Raw genomic sequence first — 24,403 nt, forward strand, 5'->3', positions numbered from 1 at the left:
TGAAAGAAAGTGCTGATGATCTCTTTTGAAAACTTTCAGTGAAATAGGAGATTAAAAACATCTCTTTGTTTAAACCAAACTAAAAACAGTACTATGCAAATAGTGATTCAATTATGAGTTGACTGATTTGTTATAATTTTAAACAATGATAAAGCAAAGTGTTGATAGAAAGTGAGTTTGAGGTATATAAAATACATCTAGGCACCAGTATTTTAAGACGGTTCAATTAAAATAAACATTTAACTGCTATGTAAATAAAGAGTTTGACTTCCTCTATCAATTGTTAATCTTTATTTGACTCAGTCTGACCAGCTATCCATTTACTGACCCATACACTCAAATTATAGGAAAATGGAGACCATTAGGCATATGAGGTGCATGGCAGAAACCAACCTCAGTTGGTCATTCTACTTTAATTGATTACTTTTTAAGAGTATTTACCTTTTTAAGATGACTTTACTGCACTACATATAATTATTTATTCCACAGTCTTACATCCTTCAATGTCTGTACATAATGCATAGCCTAAATATTGTGGCCATGAATTAATTAAACTAGGTACATTTTACTGTGTATATTTACATACAGTTTGTACGGTCTGGAACGGATTAATTGTATTTACATACAATCCTATGGGGGAAATTACTTCGGGTCACGACCAAATCAGGTTGCGACCAGAGTTTTGGAACAAATTACGGTCGTGACCCGAGGTTCTACTGTATTTATTATTGAGAATTGTGAATTACTTGCTTGTTTAGTGTGGCTGTGGTGCTTGGAGGCACTGTTTATAGAATAAAAAAGAATTAAAGATCTTCTTAGTGCTTTTACCCGTGTTCAGAGTGCCAATCTGTTGGGTTTAAAGGGGCAACAGTGCCACCTAGTGTCTTACACTATGTAACGCATAAATGCAGAACTGTAATGCAGTTACATTTCATTGGTCTGCTCTCTTGTCTTGTTAATAATGGACACATTTTATTTTAATGTTATTACAGGTTTGTACAGGTACATCTGCTGAAAAGACCACCACTCTGTCTGTTAAATGTTCTTCTATTTTACATTGATTAAACAAAACTCTAAAAAACAGGATGGTTTATAACTTGTGTTCTTTACTTTCTGATATCATAATAATAAATTATACATCCCATCAGCTTCATATTTAAAGTGACAGGTACTTTAAATTTTTTTTATTCATTTAATACACCTTTCTGATTACCATATACTTTTTTTTTTCTAATGTAAAGAGAGCCAAAAATGGCAGTGACAGGCTCGTCTGAATTGTTGATGGAGAATCACAAAGTTGTGCTGTGGGAAATCAGTCGCAGATTGAGTTCAAGATGGAAGACAGCCAAACAACCACCTCTGTGGTCCCACACAAGGAGGATTGCCTGCACACATATAATTGTCAGACCACTGTTCACAAGTGCAGTGTCAAACACCTCAACTGCACCACATAACAGCATAGTGCTCAACACTCCTGCTGCACCACCTGGCAAAGCAGCACTCAATTTTCTGGCTGTCCTTTCTAACAGCACACCCTTTTTTTTTGCTGTGCCCTCATCACTGGTTGCATGACCGTGGCAGGAAAAGAAGATCATCCCATCATTAAAAAAGAGTCTGTGCACTGGTGTCAGAAGTGTTTGCTAGCTGATCTCTCAAGGGGAGGGCGATATCCATATTACTAACCGAGAATGGTAAACCGGATGGCATGGACGCAGGGACACGGCGATGGGACCATGAGACGTACTGCGCAGGCGCGTACAGCGCGCGTCTCATAAACTGCACGCGAAGTCTTATCCACCGCGCACGAAGGAGTCACGGGCCAAAAACGAAAGAGCTCAACTGACGTCAATGAGTAATGAAGCAACAACGCGCCCATGGCTAACAACTACCGACACAGCCACACAAATAAGAGGACTCTGCGCTGCAGCCCAGATTCAAATGGAAGAGGCTACGGAGGCCCCACGGGTCCATAAACTACGGATGGCACAGGCTGCACCGCCATATTGTGAGTTGCACCACTGCGGAGTGAAGTAAACGTGTGTCTGAAACTGCGGAAGCAAAGCAGGCACGGGTTCAAAACGAACGAGCTCGACTGACGGATATACAAACAATGTATTTCAGGATACCCAACGCTGGGGGTAGGCGAGCGAAGCGAGCAGGGGGCGAAGCCCCCTTGTAACAGTTCTAACTCTTGCATCAACCAGGTCTGAACGTCAGCAGCACTGTCAGCTAGCATTCCATATTCAAATGATCCACTTTAAAAAGAACATGTTTTTTTAAAAAACACAAAGTGCGCTTTATGTAATCAATGGCTAACGGCTGCAGGGAAGCTTATAAAAATGGGTGGACCCACCACAGCCATATTATATCTATTCTAGAGTTACTGAAGTGTGTATTCCTTTTAAGAAGAGCAAGCTAATCTAAAGATTGACAAAAAAAGAGCAAAAATCTATCAAGTCAGCACTAAAAGCACCATGCAGCACTACTATGTCTTTGTATCAATATATAATACCAGCAGCACTACACGATACACTTGACTTGAGCATTCATAGTTTTCATACTCTTCCTCTGTATGTTTAGCATTCGTTTGCTCAGAAGTTGATGTGCTTGCTGCTTCCTGAGCAGCTCTTCTTTTCTCCACCCTAGCTGCCCGCTTCTTCTCTTTTTTTGTCAGCATCTTTTCGTGTTAAAACTGATTAAGTCAGTGTTTGTGTTGTAATTACTTAGTACGTTTTCTTTAATTGTTCACTTAAGCTGGCACTTAAGTCTTCAATCTGCCTCAAGAATGATTTAAGATATGAAGAGGTAGGGGAAGTGATGGCTTTGGTGGTAGGGATGAGAACGGCGCCCATACGCATGAGCCGCCCGGCCACTGCCAAGAGTTGATTCTGCAATAAAATAAAATAAAAATTATAAAAGAGGAATAACCTTGGAGGTCAATCATCAAATCAAATTTTCCGTATTTTCTTCATAAAAGCAAACTTTAAAGCAAACATTAAAACAGCATAATGCTGTATTTTGTAACATATTGGATGGTAAACCAAAGGTGCATACCCAAGTTTCCCCATTATGCAGAGATTTAAAAAGAATGTCTCTTTTAAAGGACACAAAGTGCACTTTATCTACATAATAACTAACGGATGCCAATTTTCTGTAATAGCAGAGGCAGAAACTGGCTGCAGGAAGTTTGAAATAAACTGCAAAAAAAAGAACAGTTCTGAAAAGAGAACTTAAATGGATCTTTTTGCTGAATCCAGAGCAAAAAGGACAGCACTATCATACAATATTTATATAATAAGGAAAAAGTATATAGGTGGAAGAAATGAATTACAAGGGAAACTGCATGAGGAAAGCTGTTCTCAGATTTTAAATCTAAAAAGCAGATTAGAACCTAGCTTTTATTCAAATATTTAGAGATGAAAGTCTGTATGGCATCATGTAAATTATAATTTGAGCTTTGTGGAGGACTTTAAAACACTTAAACCGGAAACACTAAGTACATAATGTTTTGAAGGACTAAGGTAGACTTTATTTGTAGAATTATTTTTTGTTCTCTGGCTTAGTCTATGCTAGCTAATTCATTTCTATGATTAATGAAGAGTTCTTTCTGTTTTCCAGCAGCTGGTGTCTTCTTATTGGCCAAGCTAGTGTTACAACTTAGGCCAATTCTATATAGACAGAATGATAAATATTTTGGTTTCATTTCTGGTTATGAAAGAGTATGCTGCTAATTGTAATCTTAGCCTGTTCATACATAAAATATGACTACTTTAACATCCCTGCTTTTTCCAGGGATGTATATAATTGTGGATGGGATCTTATGTACCAATAAAATTATATACATATTGCAATACAACTGCACCAATAAAAGCATTAAAAAAAGACTATACCATCATAGCATCCTAATGCATCCCACATCACTGATGAAAGTGTGACCCCTGTTAGGACTTGTTTTCCACCTCAGCTTTGAGTCTTTCTACTGTAAGTACATCTTAACGGCAGATTCCCTTTTGTGACAGACAGCTGGCTTCACAGTCAGGTACTGTATTCCTGATGTATATGTATGTGTACAGACAGTTTTCATCTTTCTTTGCAGCAATCACATGATTATGCATGTTATGAATAAATATACCATACAAGGCCTTAAATTCTTTTTGGGGCTGTTTATTGTCAATTCAATACAAGACTTCAAAGTGATAAAATAAATCCTCGAGTATTTAGCTGCTATGAAAGGCAAACAACTCATCAGTAATCACAGTTTGATCTAAATATGCTACAGTTATTAAGACCTTAGGATGATGTAACAAAAAGTGACATTGACAAGACAGAATAAAAATAATTATCTTCAGACAGGGCTTTTGCAATTTTAAAGAAATGTCACTAAACAAAATAGTTAAATATACTTTCATATTAGTATTGCTCCTGAGGCCTGCAATATACTGGTGCCAAGTCTAAGTTTAGTCCATATCATGTACTCGATGCAGCAAGATAGGCTTCACCTCCCTGTGTAATTCTGTTGAAAATGTTTTGCTTTTCACATTGACCTTAAATCTTTGGGTTAATGTAGTAGTACATTAGTTAATGTAGAAGTAAACTGTAGTAATATATAGAAACTTCACCTGGATTCTAGAATTGTCAGCCATAGTGTGCCCAGTGGACAGTTGGGGCTTTAGCCAATAAGGTACACGCTTACCTATGGTGCCGTTTCACTTAAGACTACACCATGCACAGATTGTGTGTTCATGTTTCTGTTTACCAATTTTTATTTTACAAACTCCTAAATAAATCCTTTTTTTTCAATGATTGCGCTACCTATCATTAATGCCTTGCGGGTAACAGCAACAGCAATGAACTGCAAATATTTGATTGATATTTCAATAAACCAATGGGCTCTGTTACATGTTTTTAATCTGCATTCCGTATGCCCCATGTTGTCGCTCACGCGGCTGATTGGCTCAGTTAAAACAAAAGATGAAAAATGAAAAGCAACGACTGTCGACTGATGGGTGAAAACTGAGTACTGAGCAGTGATGGCGTTGCAAATGATAAGTGAGTTGTGATGCATGATGAGCAACTCCTGAGTAGTTATGTACAATGAGTGGTGACACACTACCGGGTTAGTGTGGCTTATCTTCTTGGCTAAGGGTATTCTGTATGTGATCAGTAGTTTCCTTGAACATTCTTGTGTAAATGTTATCTGGTAGCAGCAGTTACTGTTTTTTTCACTTGCTTAGTAAGGAGTGTTCTGCAATACTGATGTCACTTTCTCAAAACTCCACAAACAGTCGCCATAACATTAGTGTATGTGGGCTAAACTGTAAATCGTTTCACATTGCTTTCATACAAAATGCATTCAATAACTAAATACTTCAAAATTCATGGATACTTTCCTCACTCAAAGTGCACCACCATAAAAACTTTATATTTTTTGTGGGCATTTTGCACATACTTTATATTGTTGTCATACATTCAACTATTGAACATACATTCAAAACTACACTACTACAATTTGTGCCATTGCTATCAAGACCCCCTGTAAATAGATTTTAAAAATTACATTATATAAAATGAACACCTGAAATCAAAACACCTAGTTAGGTAATCAACTGAAATGGATATCTAATGTGTTTGGTGTTTATAATACAAATGAGATGAAACTCATCAGGTATCCATTTCAGTTGATTACCTAACCAGGGGCCTCATGCATAACGGCGTGCGTAGAATTCACACTATAACATGGCGTATGGACAAAAGGGGAAATGTTCATACGCACAAAAAAATCCAGATGCATAAATCTGTGCATTCGCCAACTTCCATGTTCTTCCACTCTATAAATCACAGTCAGCGTGAAAAGTAATGCACGTGCCTGCTGCCCTACTCCAAACTCCTCCCAGAATTACGCGTCTTTCAATATGCAAATCAATATAAATAGCCCTTAAGCTCAGCGCTCTGTGAAAAGGTAATGGCAAAAGCATGGGGGAAAATAGAAGAATTTCAGCGCAAGTGGAGGCAAGGAAAAACATACTATTTGTTGGTTTAAACTGTGGTATAAACAACAAAAGGAATGTTGATCGAGTGACATAGAGTGTCGGAGAAACACAGTGCCCGAAATAAAAAAGAAGTTGTCAAATATCAAAGTCACAGTGAAAAGGCGAGTTGTAGCCCACCGTCTGAGTGTCATATGAAAGTTTATTAGGGTACAGAAAAAAGATAAAAAATAGGGACACAGTGGGAAAAAAAGCTCAAAATGTCAACTTTAATCTCGAAATTTCTACTTTAATCACGTAGTTTATTTTGTCATTAAAGTAGAACATCAGAAGCTTCATCTTAAAATTGTTTCATTTACTAGTTTCTCAAATCCCATCATAACTAAAGTAGCATGTTAAATGCTTTGTTTTGTATTTGTTCTTCTATGTGCTCTATGTGTGTGAATCACTACGTGCTTCCTCCAACAGGACACAGAATCCATTACATTCGTGATACTACAGCTCTCTGAATAATTAAAATACAGAGGTGTATACTTGATATCACCTTCATGATGATAGGAATTAAAGCATGTAATTAACATTGGAACACGGTGGTGTAGTGATAGTGACAAGCCAGCACCCTGTCCAGAGATTGTTCCTGCCCCCCCGTAAGATGCTTTCTGCGCCATGCGCAACCTTCAATGAAGTAATTTATTGCAACAGTACTGTCTCTTTCAAACGTACTAACCCCCAATTCCTGTTCTTCCTTTTCTTTCTCCAAATAACCAATCACCACACAATCAGCTCTGTAATAGATGTTAAGCCATCTGTAAGCTAAGAACGGTGATTCTTCAGAACTTTTTAGGAACATTGAAATATCCTCGTAGTACAAGAATACAGCACAAGGCAGGTACAATCCCTGAATGGGCGCCAGCTCCTTACTAGCGCTGCGACACTGTGTCCTCACTGTTTAATTATTAACAATATAGATTATTTAAATGAAGGTAAAGTTTTATCTGTATAATACAATAAACGTAATTCGCTGCATTTCATCTTAAAAATGATATTGTCATCATATGTAAATTCGCAGTTTATAAAGTGGCTCAGGTTGTGCAATATTAAAACTGTATCGCAAGATTACAGTGAGGTAATTGTACTTATAAGTACAAACAGTTCTACAAGGAACTCTTAATGGACTGATTGAGTGCGTTTATAGTTCTTGGAATAAAACTGTTTCTGAACCGCGAGGTCAGTACAGGAAAGGCTCTGAAGCGTTTGCCGTATGCGAGCAGCTCAAATAGACAGCATGGCTGAGGCAGCGTGTGCTAGATGCTGTATACCAATAATTCTCTTTCCGATCAGCCGCTGTAGAGCTGTGATTCCAAACTCAGATACAGTGATATAAATTCTCCGAGTGCTGCAGTGAGAGTAATATGGAAAAAGATGATCCGCTGTGGCAACCCCTAACGGGAGCAGCTGAAAGAAGAAGAAGAAGGTGCAGTGAGAGTAACAACGCTAAACAGCTATGGTATTTGGAATAGTTTGGCTATTCCGTGGACCATTTTATTCTTACAGGTTAATTACAATCAGATGCTTTAAACTAATAAACAGTATGCGGTTAATTTCAGTGTATATGATAAAGCCGCATCAGGGATGTGGATGTAACAAAGAAAGGGGGAACCACACTGGAACAAAAGCACTGCGTTGACGCTAGGTGCTGCCAGTTTGCAAAACCCAGCGGAGAACTTATGTACGCCAAGGTTTGAGCTACCATGAAAATGTGCGTGGCTTTACGCCACGTTTAGATGTTATACAGCGCAATTTGAGCGTGGAAACGGGAGTATGCAACATTTTTGTGCGTACGCACTGTTTATACATGAGGCCCCAGGTGTTTTGCTGTCAGCTGATCTCATTATTGTCTTTATATAACAAGGACATCTTTGGAATAACTTCCTTTGTAAACATGGACCAAGCAGAACAGCAACAACAAAGAGGAAAATGTGTTGCAAGAAGAAGGAGAGGACAACAAAGGAGAGGAAGACCAAGGGCAGTGATCACAGATGAAATAAGGGATACAGTCATTGCCCATGTTATCAACCATGAACTCTCTTTGAGAGAAGCAGGATTATGAGTGCAGCCAAATCTGCAGAGCACAGCAGTTACATCAATCGTAAGAACATCCTGCCTAACTAACAGGTAAGATGCACATTCTTCAGTTTTGTCAGACATAACTGCATATTACTGTATTTAATATATGTGGTACAGTGACATCAATTGAGTATTGCTTTTGTTCTTTAGGATCCAAAGATTACCTCGCACATGGGGCAGAGGCAGAATTTTTATGGCTGAGCAGGAAACTGTCATTGTTGACCTGGTCTCCCACTAACAGTGAAATAACAGGACAGAATTATGGCAGACAGTACAGTATTTGGCAATGTGGTAGGTGTTGGCATGACAATTGGTGGAGGCATAAAAAGCATGAAGTGCGTATGCACTGTCCTATTTGAGAGGAATAGCATATGTGTGAAAGAACTGGTAAGAGGTGTTTTCAGTATACAGTAATATAACACTACTTGTTCTTTAGTGGTTGTGGCTTTGATCATAAAGCACCATACAAAACTATGTATACAGTATGGTACTGTAATGTAATGCAATCCTTACAATTTGGCACCTTGTGTTTTTCTTTTAGAGAGTCATGGAGTTGGAGACTAAGCAAACAGCCCATGTGTTCATCTTTGTGGATGAAGCTGGATTTGCAGTTTTTTTCAATTGCTGAGACAGATTCTGCAATACTGAAGTCGCTTTCTCAAAACTCTTCATACAGTCTGCAATACCAAGAAGCTGCATGACCAAACATTTAAGCCCTCTGCCAAAATGCACTACAGCCACCAAAACAGTGAAGCTCTCCCTCAAAATGCACTACAGCACCAAAACAGTAGCACTTTATGTCCTTCTGGAAGAACACTACATCATACACAAAACAATACACTAATAACAGACAGCACTACCTAAAATGTAATATGGATCATCGTGAAAGTATCATCTGTAAAGTAACTGAGAATATTTGTTGCAAAATTAATTTTGTAATCTATAAAATGTCCAGGAATGAACAAATCATGCAGCAGTATATGCCAATTGACTTTACGTATTCCTGTCTGTGGTCTACTGTAAGTACAGAATATTCATTCATAATCATACAGTAAAAATATATATATACCCAACACAAAATGTGGCATTGCAGAAAATACCATAGAAGCAAAATATACTGTGCACATACACACACACGCACACACACACACACACACACACACACACACTTGCAGTTGGTCCACAACTGTAACAATACCACACTGTAATGCTAATAAAGTATCTATCTATCTATCTATCTATCTATCTATCTATCTATCTATCTATCTATCTATCTATCTATCTATCTATCTATCTATCTATCTATCTATCTATCTATCTATCTAATCCATCCTCCCCTCTGGATTGGGCCACAAGTTCTCATGAACATCACATCTGATATCCTCTCTGGCAATACATCTAGGGTAGTATCTCTTCAGAGGACACTGGTACCAGAGGATGAGAAACAGAGGGCAAGCACAAATGTTTTATTACTGGTATTTGTTGTGGTGTGCGGTAATGTGTCATTCCACCACTCCACTGCAGTTACAGAGTGGAGCACACCCAAGGATGTCCTCATTGTTTCTGCCACCATACTCCCCCTTCCTACACCCCATGGAGAAATTCTTTTATGAGCACTGGCCACATAATCACATGTCACTACTAAATGCTGTGAATGCTGGATGCCAAGATATTTTGCCAGAGTCAAGAATGGATCAGGGATGCAAAAAGATCCTATTGCTAGAGAGGAGCTGATAGATTAGAAAATTATAGCTAAAGTATTGTTACAGTTATGGACCAAATGCAAGTGTGTGTATTTTGTTTTTGGCTGTGGCGTCGACAGCATTTTCTTAAATGAATATTCTGTATTTACCCTACAGTATGATAAATAAACTCCTCATCTACTCTAAAGACGATCCTTTAATGATATATAATTTATATTTTATTGTAATGTTGACTGTTAGAGTTTTGTCAGACTTTCTTGCATGTGTGATATAGTATTCTTCCAGGAACATGTAAAGTGCTAATGTTTTGGTAGTATGAGTCTATTTTGAGATATGAATTAGCTGTTTTGGTGGCTGTAGTGCATTTTGGAAGATTATTGATTGGAGATTAACTGTTTGGCCAAGCTGTATGTTGATATTGCAGACTGTGTACAGAGTTTTGAGTCAGTGGATTCAGTATTGCAGAATGTGCCTTAGCAATTGAGAAAAACTGTAATGGCTTCTGGAAGTTGATAGTCCACTACAACTCCTGAATCCTTCTTATAAGGTGTACTCTCGATTTTCAGACTTCCCCTTGTGTATTCAAACCTAATATTTTTACTTCTTATGTGTAATATATTACATTTACTGACATTAAACTGACATCTACCACAAATTTTCCCAAGCCTGTACTGTCCAAGTCCCTCTGTAATGATTTAATGGATTCCAGATTATTTGCCAAACGGCCAATTAATGTGATATAGTGCTCTTCCAGTGTAAGTGCTAATGTTTTGGTGGTATGAGTCTATTTTGAATTAAATGTTTTGGTGGCTGTAGTGCATTTTGGTGGAGAGCTTAACTGTTTGGCCAAGCTGTAGGTTGGTCTTACAAACTGTGTATAGAGTTTTGAGTCAGTGACTTCAGTATTGCCGAACGTGCCTTAGCAATTGAAAAACACTGTAATTTGATTGTCACAGTGCTTCACTCTCAACAGTATCTGAATCATTTAGTATGTCATTAATATCCTCTGTAGCTACTGGGAGATTTCTAGCTTCTTCACAGGTGAAAAACATTTGAAAAAAAGAACCAAGAGTATTTCTCATTTTACTATACTATGTATTTTATTCCTTCATTATTACTCCAAATACAATTCACCTAATTGACTGCTAATGATATAATGAAATGGCCTGTTTGGATTGAAATTTCCTTTCCTTGTTTTTCTGTAAATGTATTTTAACAATTGTAATTTTCCTTTTTGGACAAGTTCTCATATGCATAACAGTGCTATAATTGCTTTACTTTTATAATTTAAAAGCTTTCATTTTTGCTTCATACTTGTTCACTGAGGCTTTCTTTTAAATTTGCTGAATACATTTCTTCTGCATCATATATAAAATACAGCTTTAAACTAACTCCACTGATCCTCAGCTGTCTCCATACCTAAAACTTCATCACTGGTTGCTACATTAAGACTTTAGCACATCCACTAAACATTTGACTTAGTAAAAACAAAGAATTTTGTTTTGCAATATTCCCTGCAGGGAGGCATGGTGGCACAGCGGTAGCACTGCTGCCTCGCAGTTAGGAGACCTGGGTTTGCTTCCTGGGTCCTCCCTGTGTGGAGTTTGCATGTTCTCCCCGTGTCTGCATGGGTTTCCTCCGGGTGCTCCGGTTTCCTCCCACAGTCCAAAGACATGCAGGTTAGGTGCATTGGTGATCCTAAATTGTCCCTAATGTGTGCATGTTGTGTGTGTGTGTGCCCTACGGTTGGCTGGCACCCTGCCTGGGGTTTGTTTCCTGCCTTGCGCCCTGTGTTGGCTGGGCTTGGCTCCAGCAGACCCCCGTTACCCTGTAGTTAGGATATAGTGGGTTGGATAATGGATGGATATTCTCTGCAAACTCTGCAACTGTAAAGGTTGTTATATTAAATTCACAAGATGTTTAATTAACTTTACACCTTGTACTTTGCCTTGATTTTTACAAAATATTAAATTCTAGTCATGCTTCTACTCTTGTTGGACATACTATGTTAAAAAGCAATAATTAACTACAATAAAATAAATTTCTGTTGTTATTCTTTCACATTTGAATGATCAAATGCCTACTAATAGTGTCCAGGCTGATGCAATTTTACAGCACCATTGTGATAGTGATGTAAACAACAAGAATCCACCAGCACTTGGAGCTGGCGAGACACTACAATTTATTATAAGCCTCCACTGATTCATAATTTTTTGACAACTTGTTCATATGAAGGATTTTTGCTGTGAGGAAATATGAAAGATTAATATTTTTCCACCAATTTTATGGGAGAATAATTACACTTAGGAGCAAAGAGAATCATAACAGGGTTTAAGGAATATGCTGGAGGAAGTGAGCACTGGTAAGATGGTTTAGAGAATGTTTATATAGTGGGCTAAATATTAATGACAAATTATAAGTTCCAGTAAAGAATACTTTACTATGGTATTTACTTTCTTGTCAGAGAACAAGGTCCACGCTTCTGAACTGTCAAATGTCTGAAGTGTCAAACCCTAACTCGTGGCCTCACCTACACAATGAAGACAAAGGAACACTCCATCAACTTCAGTGAAAAGGTGATTAAAAAGCATAAGTCAGGGTATGAATACAAGAAAATATCCAAGCCACTGAATATCCCTAGAAGTCCAGTTAAATCAATCATTAGAACTAGAAAGAGTATGGCACAGCTGTAAATCTGCCTAGAGCATACCAGCCACAAAAACTGAATGATTGTGCAAGAAGAAGACAGTGAGAGGGGCCACCAAGAGATCTATGATAATGCTGAAGGAATTACAAGCTACAGCAGCTGAGACTGGAGAGTGTACAAGAATAATTTTAGGGTAGTATAACATTCATCTTAAAGAAATAGCATAAAGGGTTAATAAATGTGGTAAACCAAATAAAGGTCAAGTGAACATCAAAACGTACACTGAAATATAAGATTTGGTTTAGGAAAAATATTGAGATGGTCAAGTAAATAAAGAATGTACCAGAAGAAAGGTTGATGTAATATACAAAATGTACTGACGGATAACTAAGAGATGACTAAGAAATCAACAGATGTCCTATAAACTAGAATAGACAGTTGTTATATGCACAGAAATTTCAAGGGTGGTGTCTCAGCTCAAAAGGTAGAAGAAGAACCAGAATATAATATAATAGACTTTTATTCTATATAAATATTTGGTTGTAAACCAATGAACCAACCAGAGTAAAATGAATGCATTGATTGACACTGTATGTAAATTAAACAGTTTATAAAATGAACCTCTATCCTTTATTTCTCTGACCATTCTGTAACGGACTGCTTTTGAAGAATGCTGCCTCCAAGGTATTTTGCAGAGGAGTAATTAAAAGATACAATGATCAGCTTTTCTCCAGCCTGAAAATGAATTGTCCTGTTAGAGGATGTTTCTTTCTTTAGTAAGATGTTAAATTTTAACCACAACAGGCTGTGAATACACCTTTTGTCCGGGTTTTTCACCAGCCACAGCTTTACAGTAGTGTGGCAAAGTGAAAGTGGAGGTTAAAAAATGCACATGGCATCTGGAATACTCTGAAGTAAGTCAGAGGAAAGTACAATGGTCTGATGAGACCAAAATTGAGCTTTTTGGAAACCAGACCAAACACACCATTCACACCATGAAGCAGGGTGTTAGCATCTTCATGTTGTGGGGATGCTTCCTTGAATCAGGCCCTGGAAACGTTGTGAGGTTGACGAGTGCTGCCCTGTACCCTCGGCCAAGTATGATTCACCTTGGGTATCTACAAGTGTATGGTTGAGTGTCAGTGGTAGAGCAACAAGACAGAGACCACAAGAATAAAAATTAAAAATAAGTACTTTTTTATTTACATTGAAGAATGTATAAAAAAACTTAAACCAGCATTGTGTTACCAAACAAGCAAAAAAAGAAACTCACAGTTCTGATGAAACAATATAATAGCAAAGAGAAAAATATTTTCAAAAACAGATAGCTCCTTTTTACTTTTCTTCCTCCAAAAGGCTTATCTTTATCTATATATATAATTCACTAAGTCCATGGCAAGCAAGATGCACGCAAGACACAGCCCCGCCCACCAACAATTCACTAAGCAGCCAACCATGGCACGCAACTCTAACCCTCCTCCCCGAGGCATGCGCACTTCCTGCTCATGTGCCCGCCCCCAACTCCTCACCTGAGTCGCTTTCATCTGTGTAGGCGCGCGCGAGAGAGAGCGACACACACACACACACACACAGGCACGCAAGAGAGAGCGACACACACACACACAGGCGCGCGAGAGACCGTGACACACACACACAGGCATGCGAGAGAGAGCCACACACACACAGGCACGAGAGAGAGAACCACACACACACAGGCGCGAGACAGAGAGAGACACACACACACACACACATTGCCTGTATCTGCCAAAACCAGTCATGGACAATTGTATGCTGCTCTCTCCAGAGTTCCATCTTTTCATTCACTCACAGTTGTATCCTCAAACCCACCCCATTTGGACAACTGTGTCATTCAGGAAGTGTTCACCCATCTATAAATAATTATGTGGTGTATGCTACACCGCGGGTTGGCTAGTATACACTAATTAACAATGAGTAAACCTATGACCCCTCTATCTTATTCTAGGCTTTCGCCTCCTATATTCAGCACATTAACTCTTTCAGATGTTCTCAGCCAGCTCAATACTGGTAGAAAGACAAAATCTAGGTTCTGACCATCTCCTTTATACAGCCAGTGGATCGCCATGGCCAATCCCATTTAAAGCCGCTCCTCATCCCTCCAAATGCGGGCCTGTGATGTGACACCGGCCACATGCTATGCTGCCTTTCCTCGAACTCCTCTCTTCCTACTTGAGTGTTCATACCCACAATTGGACCTGTTGCTATCTCCCTCTACTTCTTTGGTAAGCAATCTTTTTCACAGGAACTCAAACTCATAAAACCTTATCCTAATTTAAATAAACTTTTATTCTTACGCATTATCCGTGTAGCACAGGAGGCCACCCTTGCCTGATCTGAGGCATGTTCCTGTGTGGCTACTAAGATGGCAGCTTATTGGAGCCTTTCTTCTCATCACCTCACCTCCTCCTCTGCCCTACAGGAAAGGTAAAAAAACACATTGTTTTCCAGCAATACAACAACTCCAAGTGTAAGGAATGGCTTAGAAACAACAAATTTATTTTCCTGGAATGTCCCAGTCAGAGTACAGGTCTCAATCCAACACAGGATTTGTGGCTGGACTTGAAAAGCTCAATCCTTATGCAGCCTCACAGAGTCTGAGCAGTTTTGCAAAGAAGGATGGGGAAGAATGGTGGTGCCCAGATGTGCAAAGCTGATAGAGACCTGTGCACATAGACTCAAGGCTGTCATGGCTGCCAAAATAGTATCTATTAAGTACTGACTTGAAGAGGGTGATTATTTATGTGATTAATTATTTTTTGTTTTATGTTTATAATTTAAATAGCCCTCTTTACAGAGATCTCTTTTCAATTTGAAATTGAAGAATCTTGTTCTGTTGATCAGTGTCAAAAAATCCAAATTAAATCCACTGAGGTGGTTTAACAATAAAATCTGAAAATTTCCAAGGGGGTGAATACTGTTTTCAGGAATTGTATTACTGAGTGAAACTTTAAATGATCTTTCAAACCAGGCTTGTCTAATAACTCACTTCCCTCCATTCCCTTTTATTTAACTTAATTAGTCAATGTATATACCTTCACATTCCAAGAATGCTAATCCAGCTTTATACATAACCTGTCCCAAATGTACATTTCCCATCTGTCCCAGATTTAGACATAGGATCCCATTAAGCTATCCCCCTCTATCCTACTTTATTCTGTCCTTTATGGGGATTGCATATCCTCCAAGTGTTTGGCGTGCCAATAAAAAGCCTTCTGAGTAAAGGCTGATTACATTAATACCCCTTCCCCATGCCTGGCTGGCCAATATACACAAAAGAATCCACACATTTTAATAAAGTTTAACCCTTAAGATAAGCTGGTCTGATGAAATTCTGACTGTATGCATACTGTGGAACACATTTCTTGTGTTTTTAATTTCCTTGCCTTTAATTATTGTCACTGGAAATAAACTTAATTATTGCTCAGTAATTCACAACATTGTGAAGGAACTACATTTCACTCCAGGGCTGCTTCACATGAGTGGCATGTGAGACATTTTGAGCATGAACAGTGGGTTTCTTACCCTAAACCTCTTAATTTAGGGATTCAGTTTTAGTACATTACTAACTGTCTAGTGGGTTTGTGGGAGCCTTAAAGAATTTGTAGCCTAAAATATCCCATGCAGATATATTATAGTAAATATATACCATCTGTCAAAGTGAAAATAAATACTTATAGTTTAATATTTCTTTATTGCTACTAACCATCTATTGGAGCTTTAAAGATACAACTCTATGTATTCCTTTCTCACTATTTTGTAAGCTTGTTGATATATGTACAGGGTCATATTTGAAGGTTGCAGTCAGCTTAACATAGAAATTAATCTATAAATTTCATTTTATTTTGCCTTGGTTTGGCTGGCAAGGAGCACAGATGAGACGTGAACTAGTCTGACCTGTGCGCATGAGTCAGCCTCTAATGTTTTACGTGATGTCATTCTGTGGGAACATAAGTACTAGAAATTGATGGATTCTCATTTATGTTGCCTATATTTCTAGAGCAACTTTGCACAGAATGAAAAGGTTTGTCCACTTTGCACCTGACCTGTTATTTTGAGATTTAAAAAAAGCTCTCATCAATATGACAGTTGCTTCTTTCTAAAAGTTTTTGATATAAGCAGTATTGTTATCAAGGATATATACTTTTGGCTTTTCATCTACTTTGGAAGATTGGTGGTCTGTTTATCATTGCTATAAATATTTAATACAGACTGACTTTAATTTTCCATGTCTCCTAACTCCCAAATCACCAAATCGAGTTCTGGTTTCATATTATGTAATTTACAAAAAGTACAAATATTCTTATGTGTAAATGGGTGTTTATCTTTCAGACAATATGTTCCTTAAAATTATTATTAATATATTATTGTTGACTGTGTTTTCAAAATATCATATCCAGAGTAGTACATTTATTGATTTAACAATTATAAAGAACCAAGATAAAGAGACGTTCTTTATTGCCACTTTTGAGTTAAATTTATAGGGATATCTGTCTATGGGTGTATCATTTATAAACTGAAAACTTGTGGTTGTCTTTCTGTGCTTGGCACATACAAGAAAGAGAGAGAGAGAGAGAAAGAGAGGGAGATGACAGTCTTTATAATGCATCTAAATAAACTTCAATTTCCTGTTGCCAAAGGAAAATCTGACATGTACTTTTTGCTGGCTTTCCTCTGAGACAGTCTCTGGAGAATTTAAAAAGAATGTTCTTGTGACTTCACCCTGAAAAAAAGTTCCTAAATTATTCTTTACCATTTTTCACAGACAAAAAACAGACTTTCTGTATACTAATGATGGTTAATATTATTCACCAACATGAGGAATAAGAGATATGCAAGTACAAAAACATTAAAGTGAGTCTATCTTGTTAAATACCTAATCAAAAATTTTAAATTCAAAAAAATAGTTGATGTAAGGCTGAATACATTTTCAGCTATGTTTGTGAAAATAATAATTATATAATATACATTGAAAGTAAATGATGTGTCACACCCCAAAGAAGGTAAAAAGGACTTCACTTAGGAGAGTTTATAATGAAGAGCCACATGAGATGCAGATTTTGGTACTCAGAACAACTGAATCAGTAAATGTGTCTAACAACACGAGTACAGCATCCACCCTCTGACTGAATTCCAAATTAATAACTAAAGGAAGTTAGAAATGTAAACATGCCATGACAGAATATAGCTGCAACGTTTTAACAAGTAGCATATATATTGACCACAATGCTTATCTACAACAACAACAACAACATTTATTTATATAGCATTTTCATACAAAAAGTAGCTCAAAGTGCTTTACATAATGAAGAAAAGAAAAATAAAAGACAAAATAAGAAATTAAATTAAGACAACATTAGTTAACATAAAAAAGGAGTAAGGTCCGATGGCCAGGGTGGACAGAAAAAACAAAAAAAAAAAACTCCAGAAAGCTGGAGAAAAAAATAAAATCTGCAGGGGTTCCAGGCCACGAGACCGCCCAGTCCCCTCTGGACATTCTACCTAACATAAATGAAATAGTCCTCTTTGTAGTTAGGGTTCTCACAGAGTCACTTGATGCTGATGGTCATACAGACTTCTGGCTTTTAATCCATCCATCATTGTTGGAACATCACGGTGTTTTGAGTAGATGGCGGTGGCGCAAGCCACCACCAAAAGGACACCGGAAAAGGAAACAGAAGAGAGAGTAGGAGTTAGTACAGATTTTAGAGCCACCATGAATAGTTATTATAATGAATTGGATATACAGAGTATCAGTATTTAAATTACAGTAAAGTTATGAGAAGGCCATGTTAAAGTAATGTGTTTTCAGCAGTTTTTTAAAGTGTTCCACTGTATTAGCCTGGCGAATTCCTACTGGCAGGCTATTCCAGATTTTAGGTGCATAACAGCAGAAGGCCGCTTCACCACTTCTTTTAAGTTTTGCTCTTGTAATTCTAACGGAGACACTCAGTTGAGGATCTGAGGTTACGATTTGGAATATAAGACGTCAGACATTCCGATATATAAGATGGCGCGAGATTATTTAAGGATTTATAAACCATAAGCAGAATTTTTAAGGATTTATAAACCATAAGCAGAATTTTAAAGTCAATCCTGAATGACACAGGTAACCAGTGTAGTGACATCAAAACTGGAGAGATGCGCTCGGATTTTCTTTTCCTGGTTAGGATTCTAGCAGCTGCATTCTGCACTAGTTGCAAATGATTTATGTCTTATCTTATCTAAACACTATAAGCTGTTGGTATGCCATATAGTAATACAATAGTTAAAATGACAGAAAGATATCATAGCAGAGAAAAACACTCGAACATGTGGAGCCAAGTAGCTGCAGTGGCCTAAGTGTGTGTGTGTCTGTCTGTCTGTCTTTGTTGTCAGAGCACTCATTACAATTTAAAAATTAATCATTAGGCTTCAGTTACCTTGTGCTACTGAGCTCTGAATGGATAGCAGCAGTTTTCACTTGTCATTTTCTCTTAGTGTCAAGTGTTTCATTTGGTTTCTTTTGATCTCTTCCTGAAACATTGATGGTTTATAGTGCATGGACCGGAGGAATAGAAGGTGGGAGTTTTTGAAAGATGCAAAGTATGCAAAGATTCCAAAATCCAAAATCCCAAATACTTCTGATCCCAGGTATTTCAGTTTAGAGATGCTGAATCTGTATTTCTTACATGCTCCATGTGCTTATTTTCAGTATGTTATTCACTATGAATATATTATATATTTTTTTATATAAAACATGATCAAATCATAGTAACATAGTGATAACAGTACAATTATATAATAAATAAAACGGGTGCTTCTGCACCATAGGTTTAAATACTGGCCCAGGGAATGCCAGTGTGGCAATTGCAGATTCCAGATACTCAAGTTTTCCACTCACATCCAAAGACTTGTGTGTAAAGTTTGTGATGATTCTGAATTGTCGCAGTAGTCTGCATTGTCCAGGGTTGGTTCCCTTCTTATTGCTAATGCTGTCAAAATTAGCATCAACTCCCCATCCTGATTTACCTAATTGAGATAAAAAGTAAATATATGATCAGTCAGATCTTTTGCTGCATCATCCAAGTTTGGTTGCTGCACTCGGTGCTGCCAGGAAAGACAACAAAAGCTCCACGTAATGGTTGAACAAATAGGGAAATCCATTAGGAATAAAATGGGGCACCGTACTAATAATATGAAAGGAACAGGTACTTTATTTTTCTAACCCAAATTGTTTTGCAAAAATTCCAACCCACCCCTTGTTGAAATTGATTCCTTTCTAGCCAAAATGATCATCCCGAAGCTCTCATTTTAAATGTTCCTCCTACTGTACCTACAAAATGTCAACTCTTTGCATTGGTGTATTGACCACATATATTAATGTAATTTGTAAAAATTAAATTAAGACAATCCAATAAAACAAAAAAATAAAAAAAAACTCCACAAAATACAAAAATTTCAAAAAAATCAAAACCAAACTAAATACAACAATATTCAAAACAAGAAACAACATATAAAAGAAAAAAAATATAAAAGACAACAAAAAGGTGGGAAACACAAAAGGGGGGGTGGGGGTCAAGCAGCATGAGCAAGAATAGTAAACTAGCGGTTAGGCAATCAGGTGAAAATTACAGAACTCTTTCAGGTTACTCCTGAAATCCCTAATTGCACATTTCCAGGAAATGAGAATGGAGCAAAACTAAAAACATTACAATAAATGTAAGCAAAGAACAAACAAGGGAATGGAAAAGATTTCAGAATTCACAGAAAAAGATAACAAAACAAAGATACAATCCTAATGTCTGCAGTCTAGTAGACCTATCACCATTTACGATGCCTCATTTTAATCCCCTACGTTATCATCATTGGGTCTCTCATACTCTGGACAAGCCTGGCAGAGTCCTGGAAAAAATCATCCCAGACAAACAGATCCCCCAAGATATCAGTCTATAACTTCAATAACTACATTTTAAAAATTTTTTATAATGTTTTATAATTTTTATATTTTTTTATTTTAATTAGTGTTGTTATAGTGAAATAAAACCAACATACCTGTGTGAACATTTAGTAAGTAATAAATCCGGATTGCTATTTTTATTGAATTTGTATGGACAATTCTTGTTATAATGTGAAGTTTGACAATTTGGTTTGGTAGGAAAATGCATCTACAATATAAAAATGCATTATTTCAAAATAATAAAATTGATATTAACTTAGGGTGGCGCAGTGGGTAGCACTGCTGCCTCACAGTTAGGAGACCTGGGGACCTGGGTTTGCTTCCCGGGTCCTCCCTGCGTGAAGTTTGCATGTTCTCCCCGTGTCTGCGTGGGTTTTCTCCGGGCGCTCCGGTTTCCTCCCACAGTCCAAAGACATGCAGGTTAGGTGGATTGGCGATTCTAAATTGGCCCTAGTGTGTGCTTGGTGTGTTTGTGTGTGTCCTGTGGTGGGTTGGCACCCTGCCTGGGATTGGTTCCTGCCCTGTGTTGGCTGGGATTGGCTCCCTGTGACCCTGTGTTCGGATTCAGCGGGTTGGAAAATGGATGGATGGATGGATATTAATTTATAGGCTTTTAAATTTGAAAAAGAGCATTTAATAGGTCAGTAAGCAAATGAAGCAAAAAAATAATTTGGTACTGCTTGGGTCATAGCATTACTGTTTTTTTCTTTTTTATGAAGAATTTTGTGTCATTACAACTCTCTGCAAAAAGCTTTAATAAAAAAAAAGAAAATTCTTCTATGCAATCACTGGCAAATAAAATAGGCTAGGTGCAGTTTTCCAGATTTATTTACTTCATTACGTGTATTAATCCAGCTGGCTTTTCATTCCCTGCTAGTGCGTGTGAGGCCCTTAAGTGAAGGCACAGCTTTATATGGAGGCTGCTTTAATTTCTTAAACACACAAGAGAACTGTTTAACTCACCTTGCTATTGCAGTCATGTCTGTGACCTGCCTGCCATGCACTGATGAGATCTGTGGATCTCCATCACAAATCTGGCCTCTCCTGTTTGTGTTCTCATCAATTTCATGGTTGAAAGTAAATGCTTCTTTTGCTTTTTGTTTTATTATTTTTTACTCCTTTGTGCAAAATGTCACTATAGAAATACAAGCCTAGTCTAGTATCGAGAAAGGCAAAGTAGATGTTATCAGATTTGTAGACTGTAAATTCAGTAGACAGCAAAAACATATGTCTGTAATTATGTTAGTACAAGTAACCCCTCTTTTGTTAGGTATAAAGCTCTGGCTCTACTACCTCTAACAATCTGCAAAGCAGCAAAAATATACTTCTTCACTGTCATAACAGAAAAATGCAATAGACACATTTTTAAACTTTTCATTTTTACAGGCATAATGTAAAAAGATATTAGGCAGAAGCCACAAATTTACACGAATCATTTAGATCAACATTTACACATTTTGGTTTTTATATTTGTGTATTCATTCATTAACTTGTTTTGATTATTCAGTTATTTAGAATTATAAAAGTGTTGAATACATTAACCGTAATAGAGACCTCAACCTTAAGTTTTGCTCTACCTACTCTACCTGAAATGTAGGTGCTACGTGTAATACCATTAGTTTTATTTTTTATATTTTGGATACTTTTCTCATTATTTTCTTAGATATAACATTTTAACATGTACTTTCATAGTGATATTTTTGCTTACCACAGGCATCACCATATTGCTCCATTTATTGATGTCAACAAACCTCATTTGCACCATTTGACTCCTTGACGTTGCATGTACATGACGTCAAGAGAATTTAAGATAATGGCATGCTGTATTTGTCATTCATGATTTTGCGGGTTACATAGCTTGTCATTGCATTTGTTATGTGGCTCACCTTTTATGTCTTCCTAGTTGTTCTAAGTTTTATTGTTTTTTTTCCTGTTGTATTGACTTTTTCTTTTTGTCTTTTTTTTTTTTTGCAGACTTAATGTAGTGATTTACGATTATCCCTTGCTTTGTTGATTTCAAGTAATTCACATTTAGTATGGTATGTTCCATTACATAACAGTGTAAACAAGAACAATAGATGTCAAAAACATTTTCCAAAAGACTGACAAAATCAAGTTTCTTGAAGGCTTTACTGGACGTACCTTGTTGTAAACTGAAATATATACAAAAGAAACATACAGGTATTTACAGGTGTACAACCAAAGACAATAAATAATGATTTACAAAGCAAGTATACATTAAACAATAAAGCATTAAAAGACATTGAAAGCTGAGCAATGTCCAGGGTTGGATTGTAACAAAAAGAAGCGCGTAGACAGATGTTCAAATTGCTGCATAAAACAACTAAGCAGATCCAGGGGTTTATATACCTTAAAGATACTTTAGGACGTGACTGAAACAAGAGATAAAGAGGGGCCTATGTGAGGCACATGGGGTGCATTGTATTTAAATGTTCATTATGGTACCTACGTGCTTTACGTGAGTTTCATAGACATTTATAACACCACTATGAGTGTGGTACGTGACTGTCTGGTGTGTTAATAAACGACAAGACAAAGGGGGAGCAGGTACAATAAATAACTGTAATAGTTAACAGCATATGGGGTTGAGAGCATAGAGGCTGAAGGTGCTCCTCACAGTTGCAATGTTAGGGGACCTTGTCCCCTTAGGTTCCACAAATAATAACAAATAACATTGACAAAATAAAAAGACAACTGCAAAATGACTGAAAAATAGACACTTAATGAAAAAACCTTAGATATCATAGAAGAGAGATTAGCAAATAAAATATATTACCAAATAAATTACAAAAAAAACAGCAAAACTAATAAGCAAAAATCAAAGAAACCAAAGCCAGAAAATGAACCCTGGCCACACAATGACAGTGTCCACCTCTGATGTTGAAATACAATTCTCTTTTTAATGATTTTCCTGCTCAATGTTATCTACCAACTACAAGAAGTTCTTGGTGCCAAAGTTCTGACATGTACCAAAAGCAATAAGTACATCAGACTTCGACCTGTCTGAACTATTTGGCTAACTGAACTTTACTGAATTATGTTCAAAATGCTCCTTCTAAGAGAACAAGTAACTTCAACTCGTTAGAGAGTCTGTCATCCTTATTTATATCTTACCAACCTGCCAAACTAATACAATCCTTGATTGCCTTCTGTTTCAAAATTCCAAAGTCCTAATTCATACTTCTTGGTGATTGCTCTTTCCCCAGGTCTGTTCTTTTAGATCTTTCATCTTTGCATCTTCTCTCCTACATTGTAATCTTCTTGACTGTACTGGTACTCTTACATACTTTTTACTCATGATGTCATTCAACCCAACATACTATTCAGCTTGTTATTCACTATACTCTTTACTTTACAGTTTAATTGTGAAATGGTATTGAAAATTGTGTTTATTCTTGTCAAAGGAGTGATTATCTCACTGAGCCCTGCAAGGATAACCCAAAGGGCTCACAGGTGTGTACTTCAGAAGAAGCCGGAGAGCTCACATGTCTCTCTACTTTCTTTTAAGTTCCAAAATTATCAATCTGAAATAATACGTGTGATATCCAGCTAACCCTACCTCACTGTCTTCTTCTTCCACTTCCTCATCTAGACTATGTAAGAGAATTGTCACTTCACTTGTTCCCTGTTTGGTATGATCCACAAGAAGGGAAGCTCATGTCCTTATGCCTTTAATCTTTTTGCTTCATTTTTACAGTGTTTATTTTGAAATTAAGTGCTTTGTGAAAATGGTGCTACAGTATATGTGTACTACGGGTGAATGTGTCACAGTTTGCTTTGTAAAGCACCCAGTGGTAGTATATTCTATTAAATGGCACTGTTTATTCGTGGATAGTATCCTAAAAGATACATTCTTTTATTTCCACACACTGATTATTTGTTATATAGACCCACATTTGTCCTCCGCCCTATCTTTTATTCTATTATCATTGCTCTCAACTGG

The sequence above is a fragment of the Erpetoichthys calabaricus genome, chromosome 5 (genome assembly GCF_900747795.2).
Source record: "Erpetoichthys calabaricus chromosome 5, fErpCal1.3, whole genome shotgun sequence".
Classification (NCBI taxonomy): domain Eukaryota; kingdom Metazoa; phylum Chordata; class Cladistia; order Polypteriformes; family Polypteridae; genus Erpetoichthys; species Erpetoichthys calabaricus.